The sequence below is a fragment of the Mirounga angustirostris genome, unplaced genomic scaffold, assembly GCF_029215605.1.
Source record: "Mirounga angustirostris isolate CCGP_5_RB_7025 unplaced genomic scaffold, mMirAng1.0.hap1 SCAF_7, whole genome shotgun sequence".
NCBI lineage: Eukaryota > Metazoa > Chordata > Mammalia > Carnivora > Phocidae > Mirounga > Mirounga angustirostris.
In genome coordinates this window covers 77,684,672-77,698,407 of record NW_026991715.1, presented here as the reverse complement: position 1 = coordinate 77,698,407, position 13,736 = coordinate 77,684,672, and positions in this window count along the sequence as shown.

The window sequence follows — 13,736 nt, the reverse complement described above, 5'->3', positions numbered from 1 at the left end:
ACTAAAGAGATTTGAAAAAACGAAATGTCTGTTTGTTTATAAGTACTCCCAAATACTTCATAAACATTGATTCTAAGGTTAGAAATAGTAACAGTGGACTGTATAGACCCTTTCTCTTGGCAATATTTCAATGAAGTCCTTTAGGTCTCGTCAGTTAGTGCTGATCATTGCTTGAATATTGCAAAAGGGATGTCTCAAAGCACTTTCCATAATGGGCATCACACTAAAAGAGCAAGCTTTCTAGTACTTTTTCCCCTGGAAAAGGATACTGAAACACGGTTTTGCAATGCAACATTACAATAGACAGAAAGTACTTTGATAAGCCAGATAAACTGATTTTAGGGTGGGCATTTATTGAAAAGAAAATGGTTTAATTTGTTCTGATTTTAAAAGATTCCAAGTTTTTGTTTTCCATGGGAGACAAGGAAAGACTAGATGCATAATCATTTTCTTTTTTTTGGCATATCTCCTGTGAAGCAAATGCTATTGGTGCCTGCTCATATCTCAACTGCCTCCACATGTCACACAGAGTCCATATCTTATCTGGATTAACATTCTGGCCCACACAACAGGCCAGACATGCCAAAAAGTTATGCCCCCAAACTGCCCTCACACTGAGGGAGGTAAATCTTGAATATAAATTAATCATCCCTAAGTGAAATAATGTTGAGATGTCTTCCACACAGCTGTCAGAGACTTCAGAGAAGATTGACAATCAGCTGCCCACTCAATAACACCCTTCACTAGCTTTCCCAGCACTCTCTAATAGAGCTTCCTGAGAGCCCCTCCCAGTAAGTGACTCACATCCAGACTTTGGGGGAACCCACACCAATATACTCCCAAGATATTTAAAGATAGCCCATAATCTCATGGTATTTCCAAGGTAATATTCTAGGGCAGTATTACTAATATTTGGAAATCTGTGGGAAGTTTCTCTTTAAACCTAATTACTCAGACAAAAACCTAATTAAGATACACTCTGTTGTCTTCATTGGGCCTGGCTTAACTAAGGACAAGATTTACTTTGAAGCAAAATTTTGTGTCCAAGGACAACAACATACAACAAACAGTCCATCACCTCCTCTTGTAAGTCCCCAGTCTTGTTCTGTTGTTTTCCTCTTTGTCTTCGTTTTTTCTCGAATTACACCTTTGCATATTGACAGAAAAGTACAGAAAAGAAATGTCAGGAATGTGAGTCTGAATAGACAGGAAAGGTCCACTGATAACTGAAAATATGAGTAACATAAAATCACTAGCAGGGAAGATGTGAGGTATTACACATACAATTCGTAAGCACCCTTCCCCTATATGAGAAAACAAAAGTCCAATATAAGGAGCATCAGTTCAAATACAACAGAAATGGTAGCTAAAAAGAAGACAGCAACCTGAGAATCATCAGCACAAATTCCCTTAAATTCTGAGTCCATGTGATAACATTTGTTTGGCCCTCCTGATTCAATTCCATAATTACACTATGTAACTTGGAAGCTTGACATTAGGGAGATTTTGCTAAAGTTTAAATTTTGAGTGTAGATCAGCAAAAGGATGCAGAAATTAGACCAGATCCTAAAGGGATATTTTATATCTTTGAAGCTGTTGGGGAAATTATTTCACATGACATCAGACAACAGAGTAACAGTTGATCTCAAAACTTGATCTCATCACCTGCCTTGCCAAATGCATTTATGTATGTATGTATATATTTGCATTTCTAGAAAATGGGTTGGCAGAGAAGGAACAGAAAATGTAAACATAAAATGCAAAACCTGAAACATTTTAAAATCTAAAATGAAAAATATTTGATAATTCCCTAAATCAATCTCCCACTTTGCAAAATTCTACTTTCCTGATATACTACACTAACACATCCCCATCACTGTAATTAAGTCGCAAGGCACCTGCTAATACTATACTTGCCATAACATGCCCAGGAAGAAAAAGCTGAAAAGACTATCAGTGGTTTCAGTAATTGTTGAACTACCTGTGCTGCCAAATGATGTAAAAACTCAGATCTGTTCATTACCCAGAAAGTTGCTTCATTTCAGAGAAAGCTGTTTCTCAAGGGAGATTCTTGCTCTTCACTTCTACCTATTGGAAATTCTTAAAAACCCTAACAATAGAAATACTGAAAGTTAAGAATTACAGTGAATAATGTTTTAAAATAAGGGCAATGCAACACTTATGATGTTATTTCATATTTCCTCACATACCAAACTTACAATTAGACAGTTGAGGACTGTGTTATTTCATAAAATGAATGACAGCAGTTCACAAGGTATGGAAATCATCTGTGTACAGCTGATTGGAAGAGTCCCCTCCCCCACACATATCTGTGCTTATTATAGCTTGCCTACCAGTTTTGACAACTGTCTTGCAAAATCTTTAAGGTGGTTAAGGTTGCAGAATGTAAACTTTCAATTTTCCCTCATGCCAGATTTTTGATATTTTAGTGATCCTCACCTCCGTGTGTAAAATTCTTTCTCAGTATCTTGCACCCTACCAGAATTTCAAGAAACTGTAAACCTCTATTACTTCATCCAAATTTGGAATAGACTAAATTGCATCTGTCCCAGAATAGGTCTGAATTTACAATGATGGGAGTCAGATGATTCTGTTGATCCATCGTTCTGATCTGGCATATATGATTATCCCACATCCCAGTTAGAATTGCATTTATTCATCATTTTCCCCAGATAATGTTAAAATCTTTTGACATGGTTCTTGCTATGCTTCTTCCCTCTTTCACCATGGGACTAACTCTGCTTTATCCTCTAGTAGTCAGCATAAATTGCTGTTCCTACAAGTGCCTCAGATGTCTCCCTATGAGTGTCTTAGATATATTTGCTATGGTGATCTCACCTTAGGGTCCTCTATTTTTTCCCTGCCTTCATATCCGTGGCTATTGTCCTTCTGACTCTAATTTAAAAATATATCCAAAACATATCCATCCATTCTTCTACTTCCATCCCACACGCTACCATCATTTCTCACGAGGACTTGCCCAACGTTTTCCATTTCCTCTTTTTGTTGTTCTACAGTCCATTTTCCATATAGCAGACAATGAGCTTCAAATATATATGAATAAGATCAGAACATTTTGCTAAGTATCATACCACAATGGCTTCCTACTGGACTTAGGGGGAAAAAAAAAGCAAGCCCCGTACTCTCATCTACCATACCATACATGATCTCTCCCCTACCCCTCAGGCATAATTTCAAATGTCTCATCCTTACTTTATTTTAATCATATATTTCTTTTTTTTAATTTTATTATGTTATGTTAATCACCATACATTACATCATTAGGTTTTGTGGGTTTTTTTTATATTTTTTTATTTTATTAGGTTAATCACCATACATTACATCATTAGTTTTTGGTGTAGTGTTCCATGATTCATTGTATGTATATAACACCCAGTGCTCCATTCAGTACATGCCCTCTTTAACACCCATCACCAGGCTAACCCATCCCCCCAGCCCCTCCCCTCTAGAACCTTCAGTTTGTTTCTCAGAGTCCATAGTCTCTCATGGTTCATTTTCCCCTCCAATTTCCCCCCTTTCATTTTACCCTTCCTACTATCTTCTTTTTTTTAACATATAATGTGTTATTTGTTTCAGAGGTACAGGTCTGTGATTCAAAAGTCTTACACAATTCATGGTACTCACCATAGCACTACCCTCCCCAATGTCTATCATATATTTCTATTTTAATCACATTAATTCTTATTTTCTAAGCATCCTAAAGTCATTTTTCCAATAATTACTTTCTTTAAATATTCCTTCAACTGAAATGTTACTTATCCAAATCTTTGGTTATCTTTCTTATGTTATTCAGGTCTTTGAATAGTTACTTCTCCAGAAAGGAGAAGCTTCAATGTTAATTCTCCAGAAAGGTATCAGATTACACTATCTAATTCAGCCACTCCGTATTGCTCAATCACTTGACATACATTATTTACATTATTTTACAATGACTGATATTATAAAAAGTTATTCATTAAATAATTATCAGTAGTGACGTTGTTGACAGTGTGAACAACCTGAAGGTCTAAGCTTAGGACATGGATTGTTTTTGGACTATAGCAGCTTTCTGTAAATATTTGTTGAATGAATAAATGGATGATTTTATGAATGAATGGCATTTATTATAATAACATACATATATACACACAAATATTATGTGATATGCATATAAATACAATAACTCACCATAATAGGTACTCAACAAATACATTGTGAGTGAAAAAATCTGATTTTACTGGATCTATGTATGTTTTTACAAAGATTATATCTACCTATTTCCTCTTTATCTATAGCAGATAATTAAATATGTCTCTTTTGTATGCCAATATACAGTGTGGAAATAAATGTCAAAAGGAGATGGCCTACTGAGAGGACCGTGACTACCACAGAATTTACGCTGACCAAGAATATGTCACTAGTAAGGCAGGCATGTATAAATATAAAAGTTTTTACACAAATAGTGAGCTAAAGGATATTGGTCTATGCAAAAGATAATTTAGAAATATTCTCTATCATAGAGAATTTAGGACTATTACTTTAATGAGCAACTCTAAAGAAGGAATAAAATATGTAGCAGAATTGTTACCACTGATAAGTATGTTGGCAAGACAGGTGAGAAAGCCAAAGAAAAGTTTTAGTAAGGATGCAATATGAAGAACAAAAGGTTTAGTATAATATGATTTCTATTTAAAAAACTTACAAGGAAATTATAGTAAATGCCAAGGTAAGCATAAGTCAGGAAAAGTATAGTAAATAAAAAGGGAGTCGGGGAAAAGACAGAAATGTCTGAGGTTCACCTTTTAAATTTCCAAGAGTGGCTCCTTCTGGTGAGAGGAGTGGGATTGGATAATGGTCAAGAAATAGTTTGGAGATTTTTACTGCTTCACATAAAAAATGTGTCCTTATATTACTTGTGAAATTTTAAAAATACTGAGAGGGATGTGTGCATTCAGGCTTACCAATCTGGAAAAGGAATATTTGAAAAATTTCTAAACAGGAACTTGTAATGCAATAACTATTTTTCCTTTTTGTCAGTAGAGATGAGACTTATAGATTATAACCCCTGCTTTTAATCAAAGGAAACCAAAGTCCGTGCACCCTATTAAGACTGACACCACATAACAACTGGAAAAACTGAAGAAAAGTTTAGAAACCGTTCTAAAATTCTCACAGTTCAATCTCTCTAATCTATTTAGAGGGATACTTCTCATTTGTTTCATGTCTAATGAGACTCTGCCACTCTGAGGACTTAATGGATTTAGACCATGGGGAGGTTGTGAGTAGATACTACTGCTGGCCACTGTCTTTGCTCCAGAGAAAGTCAAGATCAGGGTCAGGACACTTTCATCATTCGCGGAGTCATTCGCCTGTTCTCATAGGTATATGGTCCATGGGAACAAGCCCTCTGTTTCTACTCTGTTACCAAGCAAGTCAGTACAGGAGACAAAAAAATGGGCCTAGTAGATGAGGATACTCAATGCAAGACTTCTTTACAAAGACAGGTTACAGAAAGAGGCTAAAGAGCTACTAGTTTAGTAGGTCCATCTTCACATAGGCTGCAGTAAATGTAAATTCTTCCTGAAGGAAAGCATCCTCAGTTTATGTACCCAGAATTCTCACAAATTAAGAAGAGTAAATCAAAAACAAAATCAGTATTTTTATATTATAGTAAAGATTAAAAATACAGACAAGCAAAAAGATACATAAAACTTAACTGTAAATCCCACTATTCAGAAATAATTCATACCTCCATTTGGAGTTACTATTTTTCTCTGATTTTGTGCATGTATATTTTTTACTTCCAAATGTGAAAACATAATATACTTACTAAATTTTAATCTCTCTTTATGTAGTAATAAATCATTAAGATATATTCTTTACAAAATCATTTTAAGCTTAGTCTTTTTAAAAAATGAGATAAAATTCACAAACATTATATAACACAAAGCTTAAGTATTTGATGAATTTTAACAATTACCTGTGGCATAAGAAAGTAAGAAACATGATATTTCCATCACTCCAGAAAGTTCTCTCATGACTTTCTCCATTCAATCCCAACCTTACCAGAGGTAACCACTTTCTTATTTCTACTACTAGGTTAATTTTGCTTATAGCTGGACTTCAAATAGAAGAGATTATACAGTAGGTATTCTTTTGCTCAACATAATACTTAGAGATTCATACATGTTTCTTGAGTGTGTTACTTTATTCCTCTATAATATTTCATTGTATAAGATAATTTGCTCATCCATTTTCCTTTTCGTAGGTATTTCTGTTATATCCAATATTGAAATTTTATAAATTGTTTGTATGAGTATTCCCATACAAGTCATTTTGTGGACTTTTGTTTTTATATCACTTTTGTCATTATCTAGGAGTGGAACTTCTAGGTCATGGGATGGACGCACAATGAATTTTCTAAGAAACAAAAAGTTTTTCAAATGGCTTGTGCCATTTTATATTCTCATGTATGAAAATTTTCAGTTGCTCCAAAATATTGCCAATAATTGGTATTGTCAATGAATAGTATCTGGTATTTTCATTATTTTTTCTTTATTCACTCTACTGAGTATAAAATTAAATCTCATTTCAGTTCTAATTTGTATTATCCTGATGATTAAGAATGTTGAACACATTGTGACTTATTGACTGTTTTTATTTTTTTTTGTGATGTGTCCAATTTTTTTCACCCACTTTTTAGTGGTTCAGTTGTCTTTTTATTTTGATTTGTCCACCACTGGGATATAACTTCTTTGTGTAATAGATGTATTTCAAAAACACATTCTAGCCTGGGGCTTGCTACTTATTTTTTTTATTGTTTTCTTCAATGGGAAGAATTTTAAATTTAGATGAAATCCAATTTATGTATTCTTCATGGTTAGTGCATATTTTGTCCTGTCTACAAGACTACAAGTTGCAAAAGGATTCTCGCATGCTATCTTCTAGAAGTTATGGTTTTAGGTTTTATGTTTAGGTCTAAAATAATCTTTAATTTTTGTTGACTTTTTTTTGCTTATTTGTGTTTTGTTTTTTTATTTTTATGAATATGGAGTTGCTCTGACACAATTTGTTTAAAAAAAATTTCCCACTGAATCAGCACCTTTGTCAAAAATCTTTTAATAGGGGGCACCTGGGTGGCTCAGATGGTTAAGCATCTGCCTTCGGCTCAGGTCATGATCCCAGGGTCCTGGGATCGAGTCCCACATCGGGCTCCCTGCTCCTTGGGAGCCTGCTTCTCCCTCTGCCTCTCTCTCTCTCTCTCTGTCTCTCATGAATAAATAAATAAAATCTTAAAAAAAATCTTTTAATAATATTGTATCTGTCAAGATTCTTTACTATATTGTATTAATATATTCATCTATATTCATACCAATTCCACATTGTCCTGATTACTATTGATGTGTATTTCAGAGTCAAATTTGGGTTGCTATAATAGAATCCCACAGACTGGATGGCTAAAACAATACCATTTATTTCTCCCAGTTCTGGAGGATCAAAGTTTGAGATTAGGGTGCCAGGATGGTCAAGTTCTTGGTAAAGGGTCTCTTCCTGGTTTACAGAGGGCTGCCTCCTCACTGTGTCCTCACGTGGCAGAGAGATCTCCTGCCTCTTCTTCTTCTTTTTTTTTTTTTTTTAAGGATTTACTTGAGAGAGAGAATAGAGGAAGGGCAGAGTAGAGGGAGAGAATCTCAAGCAGACTACCCAATGAGCATGAGCCTGATGTGGGGCTCGATCCCATGACTTTGAGATCATGACCTAGGACAAAATCAAAAGTCTGACACTCAACCAACTGAGCCACCCAGACGCCCCCCCTTCTTCTTTTTATAAAGACATTTATCTCATCATTAGGACCTGACGCTAATAACCTCCCAAAGCTCCACCTCCAAACACCAACACACTGGGGAGTACAGTTTCACCATATGAATTTGGTGGTGAGGGGAAACACAAATATTCAGTCTATAGCAGTATTCAGAATTGTTTTGGCTCCAATCTTCTGAATTTCCATGCAAGTTTCAAAAAGAGCTTATCGATTTATTCTAAAGCCTTTTGTTAGTATTAATTTGTTAGAGTCTGTTATTAATTCAGATTTTTGACAAATCTATAGGTTTAGTAAGAAGTGACATCAAGAAAATATCGAGGCAATCAATTAAAATTGTTTATTTATGCACTTATTTAGATCTTTAATTTCTCTCTGCATTATTTTGTCATTTTCAATGTAGATGTCTTGCACAGTTTTCATTATATATCTTACTCTTTGATATACTGATATTCTGATGCTATGTTAAAGGTATTTTTCTAGTTCAATGTCTAGCATCCCATTGCTACTACAGAAAAATATAATTTATTTCTGCATACCAACCTCCTATTCTGCAACCTTACTCAAGTTACTAATTCTAGCTGCAGATTCTAGACACAATGCCATTCATAGATAAACCATTTTCCTTCTTCCTCCACAACCATTCATACTTGATTCTTATTTATCTGCAATTAACATCACTTCCAGTTGATGTTGAAAAGAAGGGATGAAATCAGATATTATCTTTTCATTAATCTTAGAGGAAATAATTTAATCTTTCTTTATGTAAAGTAAGAGGCTATTTGTAGTTTTTTGGAAGGTATCCTTTATCAGATTAAGAAAATTATTCTGTTTGTTGAGAGTGTTTGTAATGAATGGGTGTTGAATTTGACAAATGGGTTTTCTACATCTATTGAGATAATAACAAGATTTGTAGGTTTTATTTTGTTGATGTACTATACTGATTGCTTTTTTAAAATGTTAAAACAACCATGCATTCCTAGCATAGAAAGCATTCCACACCTTTTCATAATTTTTTAGAATTTAATACATAAATGTTTTTGTTAAGTATTTTGGTATTCTTGTTCAGGAGAGTTGTTTTTTTTTCTATACTTTCTGAAGCACTCTATATAAGATTGGTTCTATTTCTTTGCTAAATGATCAATAGAATTCCTTATTAAATTGACATGTGTGTGTGTGTGTGTGTAAGAGACAACAAATACTCTTGCTATAGGGATTCAGCTAAGGATGACTTCTTTTGGAGAAGTAGAAGAAAATAATATATACCTCTGGGAAAGGTATAGAGAAACTACTTGTGTCCCAGACACAGGCAATAACACACGATGCTGGTGGTAGGGTAAACGCAAAAACCCTCTGCCCGCAGCAGAGGGTCAGAAAAGCTTCCTGGGAGGGTGCCTGGATAGCTCAATTGGTTGGACATCTGCCTTCAGCTCGGGTGGTGATCCCGGAGTTCTGGGATTGAGTCCTGTGTTGGGCTCCCTGCTCAGCAGGGAGTCTGCTTCTCCTTCACCCTTCTTGTGCTCTCTCTCTCACTCACTCTTTCTCCCTCAAATAAATAAATAAAGTCTTTAAAAAAGAAAAGAAAAGAAAAGCTTCCTGGGTGCAGGATCTTGTACTGATTGCAAGCAGAGGTTTGCAACTGCAACCTCAGGACAAGAGTTAGTAATCTCTTCCCTAACCAAGACATAAGAAAGCAGGGTAGGTTTCTGAGAAAACCTCATCCTGATGTCCAAGAGCACAAGGTTTGTCTAAGATTTAGGTGAGCAAGGACAACAGAGATCTGCCCCTGCTTTATTATAAGCCTAGGAATAAGTAACTAGCAGAAGTAATCTACCACTGGCAGAGCTAAAAGAGCAGCGATAAGGACTCTCTCTAAAACAAATGAAGAGGAATAGCAGAAAGTTTAGGGAGGAGCAAAAACACTGAAGAAAATCCTCTAGCTACCCAGGTCCTATATTAAAACACAAAGTATCCAGAGCCCTCTCCTGGAGGAATATAAAGAATATGGTATCAAGAAGGCAATAATGGCAATAACAAAATCCAAACTCAGTTCAACTCCTGAATAGATTCAATCAGTCACCTATACTCAGGCCTGAGAGAGAAAGAAACAGGACTATTACTTGAGGAAAGTAGAATTTATCTTATCCTCACTCTTATTCTACACATGATAGCTATAGTTCAGTCAAAAGTTACAAGACACCCATCTTAAAAATAGAAGAGGAAATAACCCATTTTTAAGAGATAAAACAATAAATGGAACCAGACTCAGAAATAGCCCAGATATTTTTAGTTGTCAAACGGGAAATGAAAACCAACTATAATATATGAAAGATTTGAGTGGAAAAGGTTAACATACATTAACACATAGGGAATTTTAGTGGAAAGGTATAATCTAAGAATCAAAGGGGACGGTTAAAAATTAAAAAAATAAAATATCAGTGATAAACAGTTAGTTTGATGGACTTAACAGTCAGTAGAAATCCAAACTCAAACATAAAGAGGAAAATGATTTAAAAAGAAAAATAGAAAAGACATTCAGGAGCTGTAGAATCAATGAATGGTCTAAATTATATATAATTAAAGTTCTAGAATGATAACAGAGAAAAAAGGGAGCAGAACAAATATGTGAAGAAGTAATAGTTGAGAAATTTCCAAAAATAAAGACAAACAACAAAATATAGATACTAACAGCATACAGAAACCCTAGCAGGATAAGCAACAACAATAACAAAAGCACATAATATGATCCAAAAAAATTTTAAAACTAAAAGAGCACAAGGTTAAAGAGTTATAAATAATAGTTTTTGTTAAAAATGCAGTTTCTTGGGCGCCTGGGTGGCTCAGTTGGTTAAGCGACTGCCTTCAGCTCAGGTCATGATCCTGGAGTCCTGGGATCGAGTCCCGCATCGGGCTCCCTGCTCAGCAGGGAGTCTGCTTCTCCCTCTGACCCTCCCCCCTCTCATGCTCGCTCTATCTCATTCTCTCTCTCAAATAAATAAATAAAATATTTTTTAAAAATGAGGTTTCTTTAAAATTAAAGTTACAAAAAAAAAAAAAAACTAAAAGAGCAAAGCATGTAAGCATCTAGAAAAAATACATAGAGAAGAACAAATGTAATTATAGCACACATCTTCAGAGAAACAATTCATAATAAACCCAGAATTCTATACCCAGTGAAATATATTTCAAAAACAAAACAAAATAACCACCATTTCAGAAAAACAAAAGCAGAGAATTTACTGCAAGGAGACTTGCTCTACAAGAAAGACTGTAGGCAGTTCTAGGATAGAAATTTGTCATTAAATGAAAATTTGGATGAAGAAAAAGGAATGGAAAGCACAGAAATTGCAAAAATCAATATAAAGACATTTTTGTCCGATTTCATAACACTGTATACAATAACTTACTACCTAAGGAAAATACTAACAACATATGTTGAAATTTATACGATATATTATGATACATGTATTTTTAAAATAGCACAAATGATGGGAGCACACTGTTTTAAGTCTCATATATTTTATGTGAGTAGTATAATATTACTAGAAAGGAGACTATAAATTAAAGATATTTTATAAAACCTAGGCTATAAAATAAAGAAAAATGAAATTAATTGCCCAATGTAAAAAATGAAATAAAAAAAATAATCCAAATAAAGCCAAAAGAAGGAAAAGAAAGAAAAAAACCTTTGGGACATAGAGACCATATCTAACAAGGTCAATTTTTAACATCACTTCAACAATTCACTGAATACAAATTATCAAATTAAAAAGTAGATCATCAAATTTTAAGTAAAAAATATGGCATGTGTATAAGAAACCACCTTTAACTATAAATATATAGATAGTTTACATGTAAGAAATTGGGAAAAAAATATGCCATGCAACATTAATCAAAGAAAGCTGGCAGGACTATAATACCAGAAAACAATATATTGCAGAATAAGAAACATTGCGAAGAGTACAGGGAATCATCAAATAATTTTAAAGTAGTCAGTTCATCCAAGAAATATAAATTAAACATGTATCGCCCACTAACAGCACTTAAAATTACACAAAGCAAATATTGTTAAGCTAAAAGGAAAAATGAAAAAGCCTAGAAGTATTCTTAAAGACTTCTCACTTTTCCCTCACTAATCAATTTAAGAAAACAGAAAATCAGTAAGGATTTGGAAAACATGAACTTCCAACCAACTTGACCAGTCTGAAATTTATAGTATGTTCTGCTCAACAATAGCAGAAAATCCATTTTTTTCCAAGTATACTGGTAGACTGACCAGACAAACCACATTCTGGGTTATAAAACAAACATCAGCAAAGAATAGATATCATACAATGTCTACTTTCACTATTAAAAAGTAAACTAGAGGGGCACTTGGGTGGTTCAGTCGACTGAGGGTCCAACTCATCATTTCGGCTCAGGTCATGATCTCATGAGTTGTGAGATCAAGCCCCAAGTCAGGCTCTGCTGTCAGCGAGGAGTCTGCTTGAGATTCTCTCTCCCCTGCCTCTGTCTCTACCCCTCCCCCCAACTCCCTTGCTTTTATTCTCTCTCAAATAATCTTTAAAAAAATTAAACAATGGGGTGCCTGGGTGGCTCAGTTGGTTAGGCGGCTGCCTTCGGCTCAGGTCATGGTCCTGGAGTCCCAGGATCGAGTCCCACATCGGGCTCCCTGCTCAGTGGGGAGTCTGCTTCTCCCTCTGATCCTCCCCCTCTCATGCTGTCTCCCATTCTCTCAGATAAATAAATAAAATCTTTAAAAAAAAAAATTAAACAAAAAATAAAGTAGCTAAAACTTTGAAAGATATGTGGAATAATTAGATTTTAGCACATTTCATGAATGAGGATGAATGGACAAAAATTAATTACATTGTTCTTGAAGATACACTTAAAATTTTTCATATTTTCTTATAAAAAGCATACAATAAACAGGAATTGTCAAATTCCCAATTTCCAAAAGAGATTTATTTGTGGTAGTGTCTATTATCTCCTTTCATGTTCACTATTGTATTTTTGTATTTCTTGCACTTAACTACTAATTTTCTTGAACTCCACCATCAAATTTCAATAAAAGTAAAAAAATTATCATGTAATATCACCTTCTTAATTAAGCATAGTTATTTTAATAAGAATAACAACAGGTGAAACTAGCTCTTCTTCCAGAATATGTATGTAAAGCAGAGGATTTCCAGCAAACTAATAAATATCATGGGAATAAGTATACATAAGTATCTGTGTACTCATCAAAAATGACAAGAGAAAAAAATTGAAGAAACTTTTTCATTTCATCTTTATGTAATATATAATTTGAAAGCATTTCAAAAGTTTTCTCTAACTCCAGCATTAGAAAATAATACTGAGGGCACGTACTGAATGGAGGACTGGGTGTTATACGCAAACAGTGAATCATGGAACACTACATCAAAAACTAATGATATAATGTATGGTGATTAACATAATACAATAAAATTTAAAAAAAGAAAATAATACTGAGATCTCACAAGTTTTACAAGTAATCCTAAATTTGAGCTGAAAGTGACCACCATAACTATCTAACTCAGATATCCCTATTTTATAAGAAAACAAATAAATACAATTCCCCTTTCTTAATTCTAATTCTTCTTTCTCAATTATTTTAAAAATATAGAGAGGGAAAAGTCCAATTATGTATTTTTCTCCTAAATGAAATTATTCTTTCATTGGCAGCCAGCTGTTTGGTTCTGAAGTTTATGAATCCTCTTTGGACATACGTATTCTGGAAATGGATTCTGCCTTGAGCAATATGATTCATCAGGAGACAGGAAAACTTTGAAATAAATGTTCCTTTCATCTCTGCTCATTTTTACTCTTGGATTTTAGTTTTTTTTCATCAATGATAATTAAAAACTGGTATCAC